The following is a 25,055-nucleotide window of genomic DNA, read 5'->3' as shown; positions in this document are numbered from 1 at the left end:
TCTCTCTCTATCTCTCACGCGCACGCGCGTGCTCTCTTTCTTTATCGATAGAACGTAAGAGCTCTTTACCATTTCTCTTTTCACTCAATCTCTGCTATTTCCCAAATTATTAAACCTTAATGATATTGAAGAAATAAATGGTTGATGCTAAGGATTTGGAGCAATTGTTGCAGTGTTTTCTCTCTCTTCACTCGTGACGCCATTATGCAGCCATTGTAGGAGTTTTTGCTGAGGTTTGGGAATCTTTGTTCTGTCAATCTCCTGATTCTCGACATGTTTCGATAGGTCATTGAGGTTGAAAAAGGTGATACCGTCATATGTGAGGGTACAATGTCCAAAATATACGACATAGTCATTTTAATTTTGATGTTTTAAATATGTCAATTTGATTCTTAGCATATTAGTAAGGACATTTTCATCAAATCATATTTACATATCAACTAACTATGAAGAAAAAGTCCCCAAAATATATGATCTATTTCAATTTGATCTTTAATAATTGTGCCAGTGTGATAGATAATTTGATGAAAATACTTTTATTTCTATTATCAATTTCAGATAGAAGTAGAGATGAGAAGCATTTTAGTGACAATTAATAAATCGGCGACCAAAATGATATATGATGGATATTTTTAAAACATTTTCATATTTAACCCTATTATCAATATATCAATAAGGTCAAAAATCTTAAAAACCTTGGTTTCAATGATTTGCTGATGAACACCCGATCGATCTTTTGTTAGTCAAATTTGCTCGACCAGCATTGGCCATGTTCCGTGCCATTTTTTTTTTTTTGTGGATTATTTGATCTCAGATGTGCTCTTAAACTTTTGAACTTGAGAGGCCCCTCCACTGTTGCCAATTGGTTGAGTGATGAGGTTCTTAAAATTCATACAAGTAATGGTCACTAATTCACACTTTAATGATGTTTTATCTATTCTTTTCCGTTTATTCAAATTTTCAATTGATTGGTAAGGTTATAATGTAGAATGTAGTGTTACTCTTTGTTTTTCTATGTTTTTTTATTCTCTAGTGATACAATATGTTCTGTCTTGATCTTCTGTTGAAATGGAAAGAGTATTAATCTATTGTTTCTAGCAGCCATTGTTGTCTCATCACTGCTCTTTAGTGTTTATTTATTCCTTTTGTAAATCTTATAGGTTATTGGCTAATGCAAAGAGATAAAAAAAAACTATAATCATTCGTTAGGGGCAATTACTACATCGAGTAAGTTTTGACTATTTGTTAGGACATTTTTAATTTACTTATAGAATTTTGACAGTTTTATTTATTTATTTATTAAATTTGTGGCTGTTAGAGGATTTACATTTTTTTTCCTAATATTTTGAGCATTCATAATATGAGAGACACTTAGATGACCCAAGGAACTATTTAACATATAAATAATATAAAACCAAATGCGCTAATTAGGGGTGACTACTATGTTTGGTTTCAAAAATCTTAATTTCATGTTTAACTCAACAAATAAATAAGTTAAATAGCTAAAATAGATGAATATGTTTTTTACAAGAATAACTAAACTAATATGTAACAATTTTAACACAATAATTTATATAATACTTCTAATTTATATATCCATTTAATTACTTACTATGTGATTCTTTTTCACCCTTTACTATGATTTTAAAGAGTGTCTCACTTTTTGCTCAATATATCTGGGTGGGATTGAAACTCTATTTAATCGAGAGGAACGAAATGTTGATGTTGGTATGCAAAATGTTCGTCCTTTTGGGCTAATTACAAGGGCTTCTGACATGTCTCAGAAAGAACGAGAAATGGCTCTTTGGTTTGTCTTGAATAATAGCCTTGAGTTTACGTTCTTATTATTGTTTTTTTTTTTTTGGTAGAATTATGTTTTCAATATAATACGTTACTTATCAATCATATGTTTGTAAGTAGGCAACACAAGAATATTTTAAAAAATCAAGGTGCATGTGACATCACAAAAAGATAGAAAGAGGAATTCCCCAAGTGGTCAAAGAACATGTAAGATATAATCCTAAACTTTATTGAGCTATACTTGTATGAATACTAACATAATGATTGAAATTGATATCGTTATGTAGATGAACTAATTACGAGCTCAAGGATTACCAGAAGCAACTAATGATCTGTGGTCATTAGCAAATGTTCATACTGTGATAGTTAGTTTGTATTCAGCTTGTATTTCCAATGGTGTTCGATTTCATAGTAAGGATCGTGACAGTAGTCATAAATGCCAAAATAGTGGGTTGGTTGTGGAAGGGAAGCGTAAGGGACAAACAATTGACTTTTATGGGTACTTAAATAGAGTGTGGGAGATACATTATATACTTGGGCATCGAGTTGTTTTATTCCAATGTGAATGGTTCAACACTAGTAGCAATAGAACATTACATACCGATACACATTTCACAAGTATTGATGTTAGAAGTCGATGGTATAAAGATTATCCATTTGTCTTACCAAGTCATATGAAACAAGTTTTCTACATTGATGGGACAATGTTAGGTGGACATTGGAAATTTGTAGAAAGACTACAACATCGAGGAATATGGGATGTACCAGAACAAGATGGCATTAAACCTGATGATGTATTCCAATAGAATGAAACAACTGATGTTGTCACAGTCAACGTTGAAGACCCCGTCACAATCTCATTTCATAGGAATGACTTTGATCCTCAAATTATCCCAAGTAATGTAGTTTTACGATCAGTTAGTCGAGCACACAATGGTGGTGTTGATGATGAAGAGGGGTGCAATAATGAAGATGATTACTACGAGCATTCACTATCCGAGAAGATGAGCTACATAATCATTTTGATTCTAATATAGATTTTGACATAAAACCTTAATTATTGTGTCATTTTTATGTTTTTATGACACTGTTGTTTAAGTGCCTTTGAGTTTGAGTACAATGACTATTCAATTTTTTTTTTTTTTTTTTTTTGTATACATGTGTTTGTCTCTCTCTCTCTCTCTTTCTCAATTTTTTTTTTTTTGTTTCTTATGTCATGTTATTGTTTAGTTATCACTTATGTTCTGATATTGATTCTATTATACATCCATTGATGTTAATGTAATTGCTTATCTTACATATGCTTCGCCCATGTAATTATTGAGTTGTTGTGCTAGATGGCAGGCCCTGGTAAAGTTCAAAGTAAAGCATCATCCAAAGTTCCTCTACGTACCCAACAAGCGGCAGCTAGAGTTACTGCCCTTACTCAGCATGCACTACCTAATTTAACCCTATCTACTTAGAGTGTACCATCTACAAATGCTCTAAGTATCCGGCCTGCACTATCTACAAATGCAACTAGTACCCAGGATGCACCATCTACAACTAGTCTGCATACTCGTTCTAGACAAGTAAGGGGTCAGACTCGAGAGAAGAGCATAGCACGTCTCATAGCTAACAATGGTGGTAAAAAACTTCCTGTTTGGATCTCTGTAGATGCAAAGGTGCCAGTAGGACCTTATACCATTCCATTTGCAAATGAACTTGGGTTACAGATAAGGATGGTTGCACCAATCATTGGTATAAAAAAGTGGGACAAGATTGATGAGATTCATAAAACCCCAATCATTGAAGCAGTTTGGGTAATTGTATTTGTTATTTTTAAAATAATTAGATTATCACCATTACTTGTATTTTGATATTAATAAAAGTATTCACTATATTTGCAGGATAAATTTGAGATTGTTGATTATGATGAGGATGAAGAGGTTCGGAAAGGAGTCAATAAAAAGTGTAAAACTCTTTACAACAGTTGGCGCAATAAGATGAAGACTCATTACTCGAAGTTGGTAGACGCAGATGTTGACCCTTACAGTAAACCACACAAAAGGGTCGATTATGAGGCTTGTGTATACATAATCAATCATGTATGGATTGATGGTGATCATCAGGTAAAATTTCTTAATTTAAACAATCATGTTGTAATTTCAATTTAATTTTACAAATCAATTAATGTTGTAGAACTTGGCTGAAAAAGCAAGGAATAGTCGATTGAGGTTACCATATAATCATACAATGGGCTCCAAGTTATTTCAAGTTGCAATGTATAAATAGGTGATGCATTTATTATATTTAAAAGTTTGATTAAGTTAAAATTCATTATATATGCTTACTTTTAAATGGAATTAGGGTACCGAGAAGACTGAGATTGTAGACTTCTACAAAGATTCCCATTGGAGCAACAGAAAGTTGGATTGGATAGCCCAATACGTGGTCAATTACATGAAGTATGCCAATTAATAGAGTTACATATTTATGTAAATGGTTGTATTTGTTGAAGTTGTTTACAAATTGATAGGAAGCTTTGAAAAAATGACGTGAAGAGTCTTTAGAGCCTGGGGCAGTACCTTTAACTCAGGAACAATTGTCAATTAAGGTTCTTGGAACGAAATCGGGATACTTAAAAGGCTTCAAACTTGGTCCAAAACCATCCTCATCCAGATCTTCTGTTAGTGCATAAGCACATATGGAGGTGATTTCGAGCCTACAAAAACAACTAGAGTCATTGAAGAATTTATCTGAGGTCCAGCAAAAACAAATTGCAGCCTGAACCTGGTAGCACAAGAGCAAGCTAAAATGATTGAAATGCAAAACAAAAGATTTGAAGAGATTGAGAAGTTTATAAGGATGCGCAAGGATCGGGCGGGCATACAGGTTGATGAAAATGATTATCCATCAGAGGAATCTTATTGAAAAGTGCTTTTATAAGTATATTTTTCATAATTTAATTTTGAAGTCACTGCAAACATTTCACTTAATATGTGTGGGTGTGTTGAACAAACTATAAAACAATCTGGTTCAGAAGACTTAAATGACCACCGAAACCGCCGAAACTTGGCACAACCAACTTGCTCAAGCCTAAATAGATTTGTAAGAACAAATGGGACCTCAATTGGATTTCCAGTTAGAAAATTAGAGGGAAAATTGTAAAACACAAGACTTAAAAAGCTCGTTCGGGAGTTGAAATTGCGAAATAACCACTAAAATCGCCAAAACTGCTAAAACTTAGCACAGACAGCTTGCTCAAGCCTAAATAGACTTGTAGGAACAAACAGGACCTCGATTTGATTTTCAATTAGAAAATTAGAAGGAAAATTGTAGAACACAATACTTAAAAGGCTTGTTTGAGGGCCGAAATTACGAAATGAGCACCGAAACTGCCGAAACTTGGCATGGGTAGTTTGCTCAAGCCTAAATAGACTAGTAAGAACAAATGGGACCTCGATTAGATTTTCAGTTAGAAAATTATAAGGAAAATTGTAAAATACAAAACTTAAAAGGCTCGTTCGAGGGTTGAAATTGCGAAATGACCACCGAAATTACCGAAACTTAGCATGGATAGCTTGTTCAAGCCTAAATAGACTTGTAGAAACAAACGAGACCTCGATTGGATTTTCTATTAGAAAATTAGAAGGAAAATTGTAAAACACAAGTCTTAAAAGGCTTGTTTAGGGACCTAAATTGTGAAATTACCACCGAAACCATCGAAACTTAGCACGGGTAGTTTGCTCAAGCCTAAATAGACTTGTAGGAACAACTTGGACCATGATTGGATTTCCAGTTAGAAAATTAAAAGGAAAATTGTAAAACACAAGACTTAGAAGGTCCGTTCGGGGGGCAAAATTGAGAAATGACCACCAAAACTGTCGAAACTTGGCACGAGCAGCTTGCTCAAGCCTAAATAGACTTGTAGGAACAAATGGGACCTCGGTTGGATTTCCGGTTAGAAAATTAAAAGAAAAATTGTAAAACACAAGACTTATAAGGCCCATTCGGAGGCCGAAATTGTGAAATGACCAGCGAAACTTAGCATGGGTAGCTTGCTTAAGCATAAATAGACTTGTAGGAACAAACAGGACTTCGATTGGATTTCTGGTTAGAAAATTAGAAGAAAATTTGTATAATACAAGACTTAAAAGGCCCGTTCGGAGGGCAAAATTGTGAAATGACTCCCGAAACCGCCGAAACTTAGCACAGGCAGCTTGCTCAAGACTAAATAAACTTGTACGAGCAAACGACACCTTGATTGGACTTTCCGTTACAAAATTAAAATCAAAATTGTGAAATTCATACAAAGTTTTTTTTTTTTTTTGTCAATTTAATATTGTTTTTTCTTTTTCATGTGACAAACTAACAATGATGGAAAATAGTTCGAGCTACATCAAAAGATTTGATTTTGTGTTTTTTGAAATATTTTGACATAGGATTTTGGTAAATGACTTATGAGTTAGATGTTTAGCATCAAAATATTTGGTTTTGTGTTTTTGAAAATATTTTGGCATAGGATTTGGAAATAGATTTGTGGGTTTGATGTTAATAGTTTGTAAGTACTTTGGTATGAATGTTTCAGATTGTTAGAGAATTGTAATTATGTTTATTGGGATGTTTAATAGCTATTAATTTTAAATTATTATGAATGTCTTGCACAGGTGCATTACTATTTACATGGCATTTATGTATATATTGTGTAGAGAAAACAGGTGTTTTTGATTATTTTGAACAGGAAAATTATTAAAATCAAAATTTATGTAGTGAAATTTTAGTGACAGGTTATATTTTGGTCGCTGTTAATATATTTGGCGACAACATATTGCTTTTCTCGCTAAAAGTTAGTGGCTATTCCAAGAACTTTTAGCAATCAAAACTTAGTCATCGCTAAAAGGTTGATTTTTAGCGACCAAATTAATTTTGTCGCTAAATATTTCTTTTTGCGACAAATTTATTTGTCGCTAAAACTACATAACCTATCCAAGTCTTAACATTTTTAGCGACAAATTAGAATTTTACAGTGACAAAATATATGATTTTTGGCGACTAATTTTGCTTGTCGCTAAATGTCTACATACGGTGAATTTATGATTTGGTCGCCAATACTTTTAGTGACAGGCCTTTGGCGACCAATTGGGTACTTGTCGCCGATTCATTTAGCAACGAAATTTGTACTTTTGGCCACCAATTTTTTGATCACCAAATGTACTTTTTGTTGTAGTACCTTACCGGTGCGTTTGTTTGGACGGACTGGATAAGGGGGGATTGTAATCCATCGGACTGTTAGTCTCGAGATACATTGTCTCCGGACTATTTGGTTGGACTGGATTTGTATCCTATGTTTGTTTAGTCATGGGATTAGATGTCTGGATTGGACTATTTTTAATGAATCCAATGTTTAGTTAGACGGACTGGATAAGGATAAATGTTCAAAAGACTATTTTATCCTTGTAATTTATAATTTTTATTTAATATATAATTTTAAATTTGTAATCTATAATTTAGAATTTAACAACACTAGAAAAATTTAATTTATAAGGCCATAATTTTTAATTTATTATTTTCAATTAAATTAAATTTATAATTTATAATTTATATTTTTTATTTAATATATAATTTTAAATTAAAAAAAATAAAAAAATAATTTTATTTAATATATAAATTAAATTTTCAACAACACTAAAAAAATTTAATTTATAAGGCCATAATTTATAATTTATTATTTTTAAATAAATTTAATTTATAATTTATAAATTTTATTTAATATATAATTTTAAATTTACAACACTAAAAAAATAATTTTAGAGAAATATGCAAATTTAATTTTTTAACAACACTAAAAAAAATTAATTTATAAGGCCATAATTTTTAATTTATTATTTTTAATTAAATTTAAGTTATAATTTATAATTTAATTTTTTTATTTAATATATAATTTTAAATTAACAACACTAAAAAATAATTTATAAATGTTCAAAAGACTATTTTACCCTTTCTAATTGTTTACTAAGTAATAGCATGGAGGGTAAAATGGACATTTCACCAAATAATCTCATGGGATACCAATCCCATGGTTTCTATCCCACACCCTCCCATAGGATAGAATAGTCCCATATTTGTGGGACTAATAGTCCGGGGGGACTATTAGTCCGGAGCAAAATTTTACAAACAAACAATGAACTATTAATCCGGTGGGACTAATAGTCCAATCCCACACCCTTATCCCTCAAAACAAACATGCTCTAAGGCCATGTTTGATTCACAACACTAATAGTGAGGTATTAATAATCCTATCAAATTAGTGTGGTATTAACTATCCCACCCCTACCCCATTACTAATAATCCTACAAATTTGTTGGATTAATTATTCATTGGATTAATAATCCTAAATCAAAATGTCAAAACAAACATAGAATGATTGGGCCCATAGATTAATAATCCCAATCCCATTCTTTAATCCTTTCAATCAAACATGCCATAAAGGATTTATGCTGAATATTATAGAATGAAATAGCCTAGGCACAATAGACAAATATATGGTATTTTGGGTCCGACAAAATTATTTTCCTGTCCTAATCGTGGAACCAAAGAAAACATTGCCACAGATGTGATAGATGAAATTTTTGTTTGTGGGTGATATATATTTGCAGCACCTTTACAAGAAAAACCAAAAGCAAAACAATAATGCTATAAATTAATAATATTATCTGAAATTTAAACTTTGTAGATCAGATTTATTGTAAATATAATTCATAACACATTAAATTTTAATGTATAGCCACTTTCTGAATAGATTTTATAGTACTAGTGGGTGGCACACACGATGTGTGTGCAATTTAAATAAGTAGGAATAAAAAAAAATAATAATGAAATTAATATTATAATGTGTATTTAGCTTAAGTGGTATGAGTCCTCGTATTTAAACCCATGGTTATGGGTTCAAGCCTTGGCCATCTCTTTGTTTAACCTTTTTTTAAAAAATAAAAAATACTGCCACATGGCATGGGGAGAGTAAAGTTTCAGGACACCAGAAATTGTGTTACTGCCACCTGGCATGGGGAGAGTAAAGTTTCAGGACACCAGAAATTGTGTTCACTTTATAATAGTACTAGTGGGTGGCACACACACGATGTGTGTGCAATTTAAATAAGTAGGAATAAAAAATAATAATAATGAAATTAATATTATAATGTGTACTTAGCTTAAGTGGTATGAGTCCTCGTACTTAAACCCATGGTCATGGGTCAAGCCTTGCCCATCTCTTTATTTAACTTTTTTTTTTAAAAATAAAAAATACTGCCACATGGCATGAGGAGAGTAAAGTTTCAGGATACCAAAATTCCTGTTCACTTTATAATAGTATAGATGTTCACTTTATAATAGTATAGATAATTTCTGGACTTGCTCCTTTCTTTTTTTATAGCAAAACAAAATAAAACAAAACAAAACAAAACAAAATAAAACAAAGCAAAACAAAAAAGAGCATGCACCACTGTTGGTATTATAATGCTTTTGGAAATTATTACTAATAACGAAAATAATTACTCATATAAAATTTTTATACAGAATTTGTCACTACAATGATGTGGCAGTAATTATTTTTTTAAAGTTAAATATCAATTAAATTAATAATTTATTTTAAATGATTAATCCCAATAAAAACCAATCATTCTAGATATTCCAATTTGGTATAATTTTTATATTTATATATCACTACCCTAATAACAATTATGAATATTATTCTTTTAATAGAAGTGGAACAAATGAAAGTCACTGATCAATCATAATCAACAATCATATATGATTACTATGTTGAAGGTTAGGTTTGTTACTTAAACCTTCTCTTGATAGTAGGAGGCACTGCTATTGGGAAACAAAAAGTTATGATTATTTCTTCCATGATTCTATAAGAACTTTTGAATTTTTTTGTCTAATATACTTTTGGTGGACCAAACTTGCGTTGTGTTGAGTTGAAAGGAATTGACAAGAGTGTACTCTATCACCAAGACAGTGGATAGGTAAATAAATAATTGAGGGCAGTGTTAATGATAGTCTAATAAGTTGTCCCATTAAGGAAAAAAAAATAATAATTAATTCAAAACTAGTGTTTTAAGATTTTTTTTTTTTGGCATTTGAAAATGATTTTTACATAATTCTTTTTTATATAATTTTCATATATTTTAATAATTTTTTTCCACACCAATTGAGATTAATGGCCACCTTTTGCACTATTATTAGCATTTCCCGATAATTAATGGTAGCTCAAGACGATTCTGATAGGGTGCCTTATTATGAATTGTCGAAATTATCCCTTAATTAAAGAACAATCATAAAAAAATATGATCAAATTAAAAATAAGAAGAATGTGTATTGAAAGAATTTAAGGGGAATGAAAATTTGAGGTTGGATCATTTGTCCAAATTTTCCTTGTTCCTGGTTTCAAACCTCATTGCAAATGCATAGTCAAAACTAAGAAGACTCATTGTATCGTGTCATAGAAAAGGGGTTTGTGCCAATTTTTTATATTTGGTTACAATTTTGAAAATGATAGTATTGATTGCTAGTGGTGGTGTAGCGACAACGGTGGTTATGTTATAGTGGGTAGTAATGTGATAGTAGTCGAGGCATTTGTGTGAGGTGGTAGCAATAGTGGTAGTGGTAGGGTGGTGTTGTAGCACACGGTGGTATTGATTGGTGATAATGATGATGGTATTGGTAAGACTCTAGTCTTTCTCTTTAATTTCCAAAAATACTTTTTGCCTTTAAAATATATATATATATATATATATATTTCCAAATCAGCTCATTTCCTATTGATCATGAAATTTTCCTTCGATTTTCTGCAAAAAAATATTTTGTAGACACCATTTTTTGCTAAAACAAATAGAGCAAAGGTTGGTGACTTTTAAGAAACTTTTATATTTTTATTTATAGTAGCATAAAATAAAAGATCTTATAATATATATATATATATATATTACATAATTTCAACACTATCTATAAAATTATATCATTGTTGTGGCCCATAGATTTGGAGCCTAAGAGGATACTAAAAGCATCCAAAGTCAACATAATGTCCATTGCATTGATCCAAAAGTAGAAATTTTTTTTGCCAGTGTGGGCAGTATAAATTAAAAATGCTTCAAAGCTTCACAACCACCTCATCAACATAGTTGCAATCGCTAACGAAATTTATTTTATTTTATTTTTTTTATGGACATAGGCATTTTTTTTGATTTTTTTATTCGATAGATCTATCAACAGAGGCATGGTTGAATACTTTCATGATTCTTTACTTATGTTGTGTGTTAAGTCACTAATTACTTTGAAAAAAGTTTAACAGAGACAAGCAGATATCAAGAAACTAAACTGTTTAAAGACATATAGAATAGTGTACATAATGACAGAGAACAAAAATAATAATAAATTTAAATTCAAATTAAAAATAATAATTTGTAGTTTAAATTTAAATTTATGTATGTAAAATTTCGCACTCAAAATAAATTTGGAACACTCATTTGATTTTTATTGCCTTTCATTGAGTTGTTACTTGTGGAATATGCTTTTCTTAATCCTAATAACAGTAAGTGATATATTGGTGAGTCACAGTCACAGATACCATTTAAAAAATCATAATATATAGGACCCCAAATCTAATCTAAGTCAGATTTTTCAACTGATGTGGGACTCATTACAGTGACCTATATGCTCTGCATTGTTAGGAATTTAAATTGAGGTTGATGGTTTCTATCTATTTGAGGAAATGCAACTATATATAAATTTGTATCGTGCCACGTGGAAGGCATAACATTAATTGCACAACCTCATGTATTTTTCACAAATTCAACAGAGTATGCATATCATAAAATGACGTGGAAATGTGTGCGCCCAAGATAGATTTAAGAGGGCGTGTTCACGACATTAAGATTTAAAATGTATATTTCCTATTAGTGTATTAAGCTTTTGATCAAATTATTGGGTCAGCAACAAGAGCCAAATTGCACAAGTGGATGCCGCTACTGTTGACTGAAGGAGTAAATGTTAGGGAATTATGGAGTCCACAAGTGTACAGTAACATCGGCCTAATTTGTCAACAGAAACTCTAAAGTTCACATACTTAATACTAGAGCTTAACATTGTTTGAGACTCATACCCACTTAAAAATTTAAACCTATAAGTGGAGAACACATTTAATATATACATGTGTGAATCAAACATCGAGCCTCTCCTTATTCCCTCTCGAGTCTTGATCTATTATCCAAAAGTTTATCATAGATTATACGCACACCCTCTTAATCCTGATCTATAACTCTCTAACATCAAGTCTAACTTGGGTCACCCACACACACTCCATCGTGAGCCATCATACTCTATTAAGAGCCACCATGTCGCAGTCCAACCGTACCACGTGCACTAGGAATTTCCTTGCTCTATCAAGAGTCACCATTGATTTTTCTTGCTCCATCGAGAGTCTTCGTGCAAGCTCAAATCCACCAACATCAATGCTCCAACAAAAATCTGCTCATAAATCATTTGCCATCGACTTTGATACCAGTTATTAAGGAATTAGGGAGTTCACAAGTGCACAACAACATGCCTAATTCGTCAAGAGAAAGTCCAGAGTCCACATAGTTAGCACTAGGGCCTAACATACATTGTTTGAAACTCATACACACTTAAAAGCATAATTAAGCATATAAGTGGAGAGCCCATCTAATATACACTAAAACTCATCTCTTTTATTTTTTATCTGATGTGAGATTCTACCTTCACATGTGCTCCAACATTAAACATAGAAAAGAACAAGAAATATAAATTTATGAGTGAAAGGCTATGTGGGGATTAAAGTGTCAAATATGAATATTACTACTACGTGAAGATGGCGAGTAGAGAATGAGCATGATTGGTAAAGTTGAATATTAGTAGAGTGGCTCACTAGAGTGGCCAAATCAATCAGAACGTGTCGAGTTAACCAAAGTAGAATGTCGAGTTGACTATAAAGAGTTTTCTTGGAAAGTGAAGCACTATCATCGCTTTTCAAGTCATGCCTATAATTTAACCCAAAATGATGTTATACAATAAGCTAATAGCTAAAATTAATGAAAAAGTTCTCCTGACCATCAAGTAATCTCTCTTCTTTGTCACTATCAAATTCTTGAGATATTATCATAGAAAATACTAGACTTTTAACTTGAGCGTTAGAGAGCCTTAAGCTTCGATACCATACCTGTGCCACTTTGTAGAGGGTCAGAAATTAAGATCTAAATTAAGTATGGGCCTAAGTGTTGAGGTTGCCCCTTTAAGGTGATCAAGAATGCCTAAAGGAACATGGGCTAAAGCCCAAGGGAAGTGGGCCGAAACAGGTCCGACCCGACAAGGATCCAAATAGACTCCACAAAGAAAGTGTCTAAGTCAAGTTGTAGAGGTACTACTTGTAGCGATCAAAGTTGCTGAAGCACTTTGCCTCAGAGCCGCCATCTCCAATATTGTCGGTTCCGCCGCTATTTCGAAGTTGTTAAGGGAAACAGAAAATCGAAGCAACTAAGTTGCAGAGGCAACACTCGTAGCAACCAAGTTGTGGAGGTACTTTGTCGGCGCTGCCATCATTAATATTGTCGGGGTAGCCATTTGGACTTGTACTGAAAAATGGCCACCGCCGAAGCTATGACAACTGCCACAACTAACTTGCGAAGGAAGGCACCCCACCAAGGTGATAGCAGCCTTTAGAAAAAGTTTCTCCTTCGGAAGTAAAGGCTGATAGCAGGTCTCATATCTCACTAGTTGGAGCTGATAGCAGGCCCAAAGGTAAACCAGTGTACCGCGACAACCCCACGAAAATGGAAGCAGGGTAGCTCAAGTGTAAAGGACTCCCTTTCCATTACCTAGGTCATGGACCTGCCTTAGTCGCACAGGTAGGAGTTAAGGAAGCCTCATTGGGCTTGGTGCTAAAGCACAGCATGGCTGATAGCAGGCTTGGTTATGGCCTTCACCCTGGAAAGTTGGGGAGTTTGTGGTTATGTGGTTAAGGGTGGAGACTTCGCTGAGGAGAACACGAAAAATGACTGATAAAAGGCTATGGAGTCTTAAGAATGCATGTATTGGCCAAACTAAGCTGAGAAGGTAAGTGCAGCGCCATGGTTTTACCACCGCAAGTGCACTTGTTGAGGTTCATGCTGAGAAGGTGAGTTATAACGGCAAACACTCCCGCCCTAAGTGCACTCGCTGAGGCGTCAATAAGGTTCACATTGAGAAGGCAAGTTGTAGTAGCAAACACTCCAACCGCAAATGCACTTGCTGAGAAAGTTGTGCCAAACAGATAGTACACAGTATATGCAAAGGGATGGGTGTCACTTCCAGCCTAGTAGTTCAAGGTAGAATATTACATGTGATCCTCTAAGACACATGTCTTCTCTTTATTTGGCCACATGGTGTCCTCTTGGTACCAAGGAAAAGCCTATAAATAGGATCCATTTCCAGCTCAAGAAAGGATAATTTTTGGGGGAGATGCTGCCTATTTGTGCACTGCCATAAATTTCTTCTTGAGCTACTTGCTTCACCCTTACCTAGCTACTCATCCTCTAACCTTTCCACCATTGTTGGACCATTAGCATAGTTTTGTCTCTATAATCATTACTCACATCGAACCCCTCCCTCCACACTTCAATAGCTTTTTGTGTGCCTTGTGCAGGTGATCGTTCTTGGTATTTGTCGTGCAAAAAATTGCATCATCATAACAAAATGTTGATCACTTTCAAAATCAAAATAAGATAAAATACTCTTTATATTTTCTAGAGCAAATGTTCTTTGTTACTATAGTCATTTGAATTTGAAAATTATCAATTTCGTCTTCAAATTTTTTAATTTGAATGAAAATAGTCAAATTTTAAAATGAATGCTATGGGTGTTAATTTCTGACAACACAACCAAACGGGGAACTTAGCTGGAGAGTATCGGCAGAATAGATTAAGCTTGAACAACCTGTCATAGAAAGATAAGAATTCGGCAATGCTTTATCCACCCGGGGCACTGCGACACTCAAGTCAGTAATCAAATATCTCTCAAAGATAGCAAATGGTGCTTAATTCACAAGAAAAAACTTACTGCTCATAGTATATCTCACATACCTTAGACCCACGAGGATGCCCTGCTTTTATAGCCAGCACTGACCTGATCCCTATAGAGGCCTAACCTCAATGGACTTAGGCCCAATACTCATCTTGGACTCTCAACTAGATAGGGATAAAATCTCTAAGAGCTTCATCTTTATCCAGACTGAGATCTTCCCATTTTCTAGGACTCTTGTCCCTTATCTGCTCATCTCGGATTTCGATATCTCCGTAGATAACCTCGGCCTAGCCGAAATCACTTTGGCATCAGGACCAGGCCACATGGCACCTCGGCTGAGACTTTGGTGTTACCTTGGTCACGTGTTGTCGCTCACAAAATATGTCCCCTAGGTTCTATTACCTTGGAAACCTGAGGTGATGGAACCTACATTGCTTATTTATATTTATGTTGGCTGAAATTCATTCTTCCCTTCGACCTCGTTGATTTCAAATACACAGGACTCAACTGTCCATCTCTTATCAATGACCAAGATCCAAAAAACCCAATTCTTTGAGTTCCTTAACCGAGATCGTTTCTTTAGCCGAGGTTGTTGCCTCATTAGATCAAGAATTCTAAGAGTTTTATTTGCGCATGAGCTGTCATGTACGGTTTTCTTAACCGTTTCCTCCACGTGTCATGCCCCTACTGGCTCGTACCATTCACGCGTCACTAAGTCCTACGCCGCCTAACAGGAACATCATCCTAGGCATTCCATTATGGTTTGTTGCCCTTTCAAATTTTTGACAAAACTCTTACTCTCTCTCCATCTCTTCACTTTTGAGAATTCAATTTGCCTTCGAATTTTCTCTTTCTAACGATTCTCTCCTAAACTTCCATTTTCGTGCTTTTAAGCTCCTGCAACTGCTCTAATCATCTCCTCCGGCGAGCAATTCATCATTTGGTTCTGATTATTCACGCTGTCGGACTCCGTCGAGATTCATTTCGACGTCCTTTCTGTCGGCTTCACTTGGTAAGTCCTTAGTTTCTTCTTTTTGAGTTTTGTTATATATTCCACTTTGTATCTGCTGTTACGGAAGTTACATTTGTTTATTATGAGACATCCTCTGTTCTTGAATATGCCTTGTTCCTCGAACTTTCGTCATTGCATTGCTTGTGATTTGTGCACATTGCTTTCACACACTCACACTGTGTGTTTAATTTTTCATATTCTTGGAATGTCATCTATATGAATAAGCATGCCCTTGGCACATTGCACTAGTCACTTTTGAATGTCTAGCACTGCTCTTGCCATATCTGTTTTTCTTTCTACATTTTTGCTTTGTTCAATTCTTGAATCTTGTTTGCCTTTGATGTTTTTTGACTCTGAATCTAGCTCTTTTTTCTACTTTTCTTGTTGTATTTCTAGATTTTTCTCTCACTTCTTATTTCTGCATAGACTTAAAATTGGGTTTTGCCTAGAAACCAATTACTTAGGAAAAACTGAAACAAACTCCCCTTTGATCTGAAAAAACCCTAGCTTCATCGCTAGCTTAGGTTTTAGCCGAGGTATTCAAACCTATATCCATTACTTATGTTGCCCAACCCCTCTTGCCGAGATAATGGGTATGTTCAGGTGGAGAGTAAACACCCCAGAAAAACTTGAGTACTTTAGGAGAAAGTTTTCTATCCCTGCCAACGTCCATATTAGGTTGGGGAAGAGGACTCTATCATGCCAGATGGAGATTCCATGTCTTTCCCCGTTGTAGCCTTCATAGAATGTGGACTTCGGCTTCCCTTAATCATTTTCTTTCAGAAAGTCCTTCATTGCTATAAAGTTAACCCTATGCAGCTAGCCATCAATTCCTATAGGGTTATTAATGGTATAATTACTTTATCCCGCCCAAAAAATTATAGGATAACATTAGCCGACATTCAGTACTGTTATACCATGAGTGGCCTAAAGTCTGAAAAAGGCTACATTTACTACCTGAAACCCAGATCCACTGCATACAAAATCATAGCCGACCTCCCAAACTCCAACAAGGGTGTTGGAAATGATTGCCTCATCGTCTCGGGTAACTGGGAGTTTGCTCTTGATGATGATCTTCATCTCTTCCCTCTGCGCCGATCGGTGTTTAAAGAGAGTGATGGTAAGAACTGAATCATCCTTTTAATCCTATTTCTGTCAAGACTTGTCAACTCATATATCTCTTTTTGAATTTTTTTTTCGTCTTGTTCTCTTTTGCAGCTCTTCCCCAGCAAACAAAAGACTTCCAACAAACTTTTGTCCCTAGCAAGGACTTAAAAAAGTTATTGGGCCTGCCCATTGATCAGCGCAAAGCTCCTTTGTTACTCAATTACATCCCAACATACAAGTCGGCATTGCTTGATGTCCCTCGGAGAAGTCAAACTCCACCGTCCACCTCAACTATCACGACCCAAACCCACTCCTATGGATTTAGCATTGTAACCGGCCAGTAATCCTTCGATTACCAAAGGCCTCTTAACAGAATATCATATAGTTAGGGGCCACGGAAGCAAATATACGAAATATACGTGGTCCAATGAGCTGTGATGACATATATGGTACAGAATTTAAAACTTTATACTTATAAGTGTGACGTTGTAAAAGCGTCAGTCTTACGTCACTTGAGCTATTTATACAAAACTTTCAAACACATGTTCAGTCCAGACATAAACATTTAGAAGGCCCAAAAGTTCCAAAACACAAAAGCTTGGGCAGATCTCAAAAAGGAACCTCCACAGGAGGCACGATAGCTGGCTGACACCAAAACTCCAGACGGCAGCATAGGCCTGGTCACGCGCCTGCTCACCTACATACATAATTTAAACAGTGAGCAGAAGCCCAGTGAATAATAACGAAGTAAAGGATTTTAATGAATGATGTCCATATAGATTCAGAAATCATAATTCAGATTTATAACAGATTCATATTCATATTCTTGTTCAGATCATATACAGAAATCAGAGTTCATGCTTAACCATACGTGGTACATCCATTAGCACTAACAGAGCAGATACAGAATAGATGCAGAACATATGGTGATTATGAGTAACCAGTTCTATAAGGGAACCTCCAGATTTGGATAACAGAGAATAAACATGCTGAGCCCCATGATGAAGCCTCCGGTACGAGTAACAGAGTGCAGACATATTAGTTCCATAATGGAACTTCCGATACTAGGTAACAGCTAACAGATATCACATGATGCTAAAGATGCCACGAATACATTGTCAGAAATCGGACAATCATTCATTATACATAACATAACTTTTCAGAAAACATATCTTATTTCATCATACAGAAAATAAATAAAGTTGAACATAGCTTTACTAAGTTATTACTCACTGTTGGCTTCAGGTACAGACAGACAGAGCAGGCTAATCAAACGGTCTACGTCACGTAACCTACATTAACACATAACAAATACACACCTGAAACACACGTTCGAATTGTACATAGCTTATTTCACTTGTTCTTAGTGTGTTTCTACTCTTATTCTTATTATGGTGACTTAATCATGGCCTAGGAATACCTAGGATGGAATGAGGATGCAAAAATTGCATTAGAAAACATTTTCCAAAGTTTGCTGAAAACAGGGTCCACCCTCGAGCGTGGTTTTCCTCGCTCGAGCAAACATGCAAAAAGTGAGGGTTCGCTCAAGCGTGACTTCCTTAGCTCGAGTGGATTGTAAACTCTTGAAAAAGTACTGGTTGCTTATTTTTCACGCTCGACGGACGCTCAATCTCCGCTTGAGCGTGAGACTCAGGCCCTCGTTCGAGCGTGACTTCTGTCGCTCAAGCGTGTTGCAAGACATGTGAACTTCTGATACATGCATTTCACGCTCGAGCGGGTATCATGTCGCTCAAGCGGAAGTGTACGCATTCAGAGTGCTTCGCTCGAGTGTAAACTCCTACGCTCGAGCGTAGATTCAAATTCTAGAATTTTCAGATTTGATCTCCAAGCTTCAAACTCAAACCAAACACTTCAAAACTCATCCTCATGGGCCAAAATTCTGGAAAACATTTAGAAACTCACAAAACATCATGATTTAAAGATCATTTCATGAAATCAAGACTCAAAAGCATGCCAATTGTTCACAAATTCAACTTAAACTTTATGAATGTTTCATGAACATAACATGCATGAATTCTCTTGAACTCCACCACTTCAAAACATGATCAAACTTGGCAAATTGATAGAAAACATGATGAATTCCTACAATTAAGCTCAATCTATGACATGCATGAGAGAATTCTTAGCAATCATGCTCCAAATTTAATGAAATGAACATACATGCATGGATCAATCTTCCTTCCTACTTCTTATGCTTAATTCTTACATCTCATAGCTCAATTCACTTGAATTCATAAATGAATTAACTCAATTTCAAGACTAGAGACTTGACTTCTTACCTTAGATGTTCAATTGGGTCCTAGATGCCAAATTCTTGAGCTAAATGATCAATCTCCAAGGTTCCTTCTTTTATTCTAGCAATTCCTTTCAATTGAGTTCAATTCTCATGCCTAAGACTAAATCTCCCTACTCTTTCCCTTTCTCACGTTTTTTATCAACAAAAGAGTGAAAGGTGTAATTAGTGCACAAAGAAACCCACTAGTGCCTTAATTAGGCTTGGACAAAGGTGTAATTAATTAAGGCCAAATAAGTGAACATTAACTTAATGTAATTTAATTGTTCCAAATTGAATTTTAATTAAACCTACTATAAAGTTCTAAAAATTCCAAATAACACATAAATCAAATTAATTTCTGTATCGGATGCCGATAAGGCCGTCAATTTACAAACCGAAATGAAAACACGAACAGATCTTTCTACATTAAACAGATACAAACACTATAATGCAACGCATACATGCAATTTAATTCAGAATTTCTCTTTAATTACTGATTAGGCATACTTAATCGTGGATTAACATTAATCATGGATCAGGGTTGTTACATCAACCCCTCCAGTTACTTCTTCACCAAGAGTTGATCAGGCTTCCTCTTTTGATCCAGTTGAGTTGCCATCAACATCTGCCCCCCCAACTCATCCCGATGTCACAACGCTGACGCTGACGTCGAGCTCCACCAAACGTCCTTGCTGGCAGAACCCAAAGTCATAGACGACGAGATTTTGAAGAATCGGCATTTGACCTAAAAAACCCACCAATCGCCTGGCAAACAATTCATTTTGCTACCAAAATCATCGTCGCTGCAGCCGCCGAAGAAATGGGCTGCAACAAAGTCGTTGTGGAGGACCTCCTAGCCAACCTGCTAGGAGTGGTGACAGTTCAATCCTCTCCATCAGAGTCCCAGCCCAAGCCAAAACCAAAGAGGGTAAAAAGGGCTAAGACAAAGGCCCTAGTTACCCAAATGGACACCGAAGACACCGTGCCGATCTCCAAACTGGCCGAGGTCGAGAAAAATGCTTCTGCCGCTGAGAAGAGGCCTGCCGAGGCCGAGCCATCTAATACCACTCGGTTAAAGAAGCCCTAGACAAACTGTCTGTTCCTGCAAACTGTCTGTTCCTGCAGACTCCCCTCTTTGTGATACCAATCAACTCTGATTGCCATTCCCTCCTACTCCCAAGGATTTAGAAGACGAAGCCGAGGACGAGGACCCCGAGGCTGTTAATATTGATAAAGAGGAAATTGCTATTGGGGCCAAATCCCCAACTCTGAATGAGCAAGTTTTGGACTTGACTCATGATGAGGAAGAGGACTTGGTTTCCAAGGGTGCCTCTCCCAAACAAACAACTTTTGAAGCCGAGGTCCTTTCAGCCGAGAAAAGCTTAGATAAGACACTTTTGGAAATTGATGCCGAGATAGTGGCGGAAAAGGAAATCACATTGCCAACCGAGGCCGACATAATGCCAACAGCCAAGGTTGAGCAATCTGAGACTGATGCCCATGCCTCTAACACTTAGAATTTTCTTTTCTTTTACTCTGAACTTTTCTTCTTTCAGTTGTACCTTCATTTTGTTTGAACAATTTTAAGTTCCAATTTGGCCGATGAGCCTTCTTTTGCACCCGAACAAGTTGTCTTTTTGCCAGGCCGAAGTGCCTTTTTGCCTATGAACAAGTTCCATCTTCTGAATGCAAGTGTTATATTTCCTTCTAAGTGTTAAATGCTTCTCTTCATGTATTTTTACTATTTTTCTTCTATGCATGCTTTTGTACTTAGAATATTTTCTACATTTCTTCAAAGCACAGCTTAACTGTATAATCACTTCAGGGTGGGATACCTTGGCTAAAAACCTTGTTTGTTTGTTTCGGCTAACACTTGGAATACCTCGGCTAACACTTAAAAATATTTCGAAATATTTTTACAAGTGCATGTTTCCTTAAACTTTATTCAGTATACTTGCTTCTTTACTTCCACTTAATTTCTTCTATCATGACTTCATCTCTTCAAGCCTGACAGCCTGGTTAGACACCTCAGATAAGATGTGCACCGAAAACACTTTTCATAATTACCTCAACTAACTTAAGCACCATAGCTCTATTTAGCATTCATTCTTCCTGCCCTCCTAATGTGAACCTAAATTCCATTTAAGCTCATATTATGCGTTTATAGTTTTTTGCTGAAGTTAGATTCAAACAAAGACTAGTCGAGGTGTTCAGCCTTGGTTTCTCTGTTAATCCGACGAAAGCAATTTGAGCTCCACTCTGAGTTTAACCCTGCCGACATGGCAAACCTAGATTAGTTCAACTTAGTTCAACTCTATTATATGCAAGTATAATTTAACTCTGCCATATAATAAATTTAAGTTATTCGTTATGCTTCATTCAGAAATATTGCCAACTTAGTTCAACTCTATTATATGCAAGTATATTTCAACTCTGTCATATAATAAGTCTAAGTTATTCATCATGCTTCGTTCAGAAATATCGCCAACTTAGTTCAACTCTATTATATGCAAGTATAATTGATTAAGGCCGAATTGTACAACATTGAGGCCGTTAATTAGGATCTCTTAACTTTACTTGCTTGTCAAACTATATATATTATCTCTGTTTAATGTCAATCAGGTTGTACATAGTTGGAGCATAAAATGGGAAAAACTATAGAATTTGGAGAGAAAATAGCTTCCGACACGTGCGTTGACTTTTTCCATACGTGTGTTGACTTTCCCGCATGTGCGTTGACTTTTCTTGGAAAACGGGTCCTATGTTTTAAACTTGTTGGAAATATAGCAGAAGTATAAATAGGCAAGAAGGAGGTTGGATTAGGGTTTTGAAATCTATATTGGAAAAAAGGGAGACTAGGATTTTAAAGAAATGATTTTCTTCTCAAGCTTAAAGGAGACTTCCATGGGGGCTTCTTCTTCATCCTCTTTCTCTTTTCACTCCTCCATGAGTGGCTAAGTTATTTTTTTCTAGGGTTTTGATGAAACCCTAGCCATGTAATTAGGTTTTCTTTTTTATTTTTAATTATGTAAATGTTTGAACAATTGTATGGTGTTTTAGAAGTTTCATATATATATATTTTATATTATTTCTTAAAGTATTCAGCTTTCTGTGATTGTTGAATATTTTCCATAGAATAGTTTTCTATTCTTTCACATTCAAGGTAAGAGACGAACCATACTACGAGGGACGAGTCGTGTCGCTACCCTAGTTTAAAGTGAACAATTCGTACTACTTGAGATGGTTCATACTCGTACATTGAACGTGATGATTTTCTTGTTAAATGCATTGAGCTTGTTGTTGCGAAGCATTATTCCGTTCGAACCATAACATAATTGATTTCAATTTGAAACCCTATTTACGCAACTAGTGGTGAACTCATTGCCCTAGGTTCTTCTCCAAATCAGTAAATTTATCTTTAGTTATAATTGTTAGTTTATTCGCTTTGTTTAATTTAATTATTATTATTTTATGAATCCCTTAATCTTTTTTATCAAAATTAATTTAAGAATTTAGCATTTAAATTAGTTTAATTTCATAATTGTCCATGTGGATTGATACCTGGACTTGCCATTATTCTAAAAGAATTTGGTATAGTCTAGTGTTTATTTTTGGTGTGTGTAATGACCCACTAATAATTTAACTCTGTCATATAATAGGTCTAAGTTATTCGTCATGCTTCATTCAGAAACATCGCAAACTTAGTTCAACTCTATTATATGCAAGTATAATTCAACTCTGCCATATAACAAATCTAAGTTATTCATCATGTTTCATTCAGAAACATCACTAAGGGACTGGTCAATCCTCTCACACAAATTTAAAAATCATAAAAATCAAACTAGCATGCTTTTATTACTTCGGCCAATAAAATTATGACATAAACTTTGAAAATAAAAAACTAATGATAAAAAACTTCAAGTTGCAAGTGTTCTAGGGTCTGGACAACTCTTTTCCCTCAGTGTCTTCAAGCCGATATGCCTCGTTGCTGGAAACCAAGATGATTCTATAAAGCCCCTCCTAGTTTGGGCCAAGTTTTCCCTCTTTGGAATCCTTCTTCTTTCCGACGACCTTGCTTAGGATGAGGTCCCAAACTTTAAACTCTCTTGGGTTGACCTTCTTATTGTAAGCCCTAGCAAGTTTTTGTTGGTATGCCTCTAGCCGAATTGCTACTCTCTCTCTTTTCTTCTCCAGCAGGTCCAGATATCGGGCCAGGTATGCCTCATTAGTCACATTCTCTACTCCTTATATTCTGATCCCAGGGATGCCGACTTCCAGTGGGATAACTGCTTCAGTGTCATAAGTTATGGCAAATGGAGACTCCCCAGTTGATCTTCTCAGCGTAGTTCGATATGCCCAGAGTACATTGGGCAACTCTTCTACCCATTTTCCCTTTGCTGCTTCCAGCCTCTTTTTTATCCCATCCAAGATAGTTTTATTGGATATTTCTGCCTGACCATTGCTCTGAGGGAAACTTGGAGTAGAGTAGTAGTTCTTGATTTTGTATTTTACACAGAAGCTTTTGATTAGCTTACTGTCAAATTGTGTACCATTGTCTGCTATTATTGCCCTTGGGATCCCAAACCTGGTGATGATTTTCTTCCATATGAAGTTCTTCACATCAATATTTCGAATCTTCACAAGGGATTCAGCTTCTACCCACTTTGTGAAGTAATCAGTTGCTACTAGCAGAAACTTCCTTTGCCCAGTTGCTTGGGGCAGTTGTCCAACAAGATCCATGCCCCACAAGGCAAATGGCCAAAGGCTGAATATTGGGTTTAAATCAGCTGCTGGTTGATGTATCAAAGGTGCAAACCTCTGACACTTCTCGCACTTTCTGACGTAGGCTTCAGGATCTTTCTGCATGTAGGGCCACCAGTACCCCTGAGCAATGGCCCTATGAACAAGTGATCTGCCCCAACATGTCTTCTATATACCCCTTTGTGTATTTCATACAAGAAGTCTTCAACCTAGGAGGGATGCACACATTTTAAAAGGGGACCAGTAAAGGATCTCCTGTAGAGATGGCCATCTGTTGTTAGACTGAACCAAGCCGACTTCAATCTGGTTTTATGTGCCTCTTTTCGGTTGTCTGGAAACTTGTCATCCCTAAGGAACATCACTATTGCATCCATCCAACATGGACCCATTTCCACACACATTGTTTCGTACTCTGTGATTGGTGGTTCAATACTTGGGCCAGAGAAATAATCAACTATTATTGTCTTTGCCTCCCTTGATTTTATTGCACTCACTAGATTAGCCAAGGCATCGGCATGACTGTTATAATCTTGGCTAACCTGCTGTAGCCGGCAGTCCTGGAACAATGCTAGCAGTCTAACAACTTCTTTGACATAGGCTATTATTCTTTTCATCTCTAGCTGCGTACTCGCATGTTGCCCGATTCACAATAAGTTGGGAGTCACAAAAGACTACCACCTCATCGACTTCCATTGCTACTGCTAACTTTAACCTTGCGATCAATGCCTCGTACTCTGCTTTATTGTTTGAAGCCTTGAACCCTAAACGAATTGACTGCTCTAACATTTGCCCATAACACTACTCCTGCCTCTGCTCCTTGACGGTTTGAACTTCCATCAACAAACAGGCGGAAGGAGTCACCGATGTATATGTCGTAGGTCTTTGGTTTCTCTTCTTCTTTCTATTTTGCTTGAGTGGGGTTCTTTGGCCCCAGCTGGGTTTCTTTTTGCTCTCCTAGGCACCCCAATTCGCCATTCACCAGTGTCGGATGTGGAATGGCACTAGGTGTGAACTCAGCCACAAAGT

This window comes from Camellia sinensis, chromosome 11, assembly GCF_055761805.1.
Source record: "Camellia sinensis isolate YWXY chromosome 11, ASM5576180v1, whole genome shotgun sequence".
Lineage (NCBI taxonomy): Eukaryota > Viridiplantae > Streptophyta > Magnoliopsida > Ericales > Theaceae > Camellia > Camellia sinensis.
This window is presented reverse-complemented; position numbering follows the sequence as displayed.